The sequence below is a fragment of the Terrapene carolina genome, unplaced genomic scaffold (assembly GCF_002925995.2).
Source record: "Terrapene carolina triunguis isolate 2854851 unplaced genomic scaffold, T_m_triunguis-2.0 Scaffold130, whole genome shotgun sequence".
NCBI lineage: Eukaryota > Metazoa > Chordata > Testudines > Emydidae > Terrapene > Terrapene triunguis.
The window spans coordinates 1834271-1834542 of NW_020664481.1; positions in this window are offsets into that span (position 1 = coordinate 1834271).

A 272-nucleotide genomic window follows, 5' to 3' on the forward strand; every position below is an offset into this window, starting at 1 on the left:
CTGTGTAAATGTACCTATCTGTGTCCATTCACAATCAAAGGCCGTGGCTGGCTTTCTAAATGGCCGGAGAGCAATTCATTGGGAGCGTGGTTCTTATCATATACGTCCTACCTCCCTACAGTCTGCGATCTGCAGCCAGCGTCTTGATTAGGGTGATCAGATGTCCCGATTTTATAGGGACAGTCCCGATTTTTGGGTCTTTTTCTTATATAGGGTCCTATTACCCCCCACCCCCGTCCCAATTTTTCACACTTGCTGTCTGGTCACCGTAG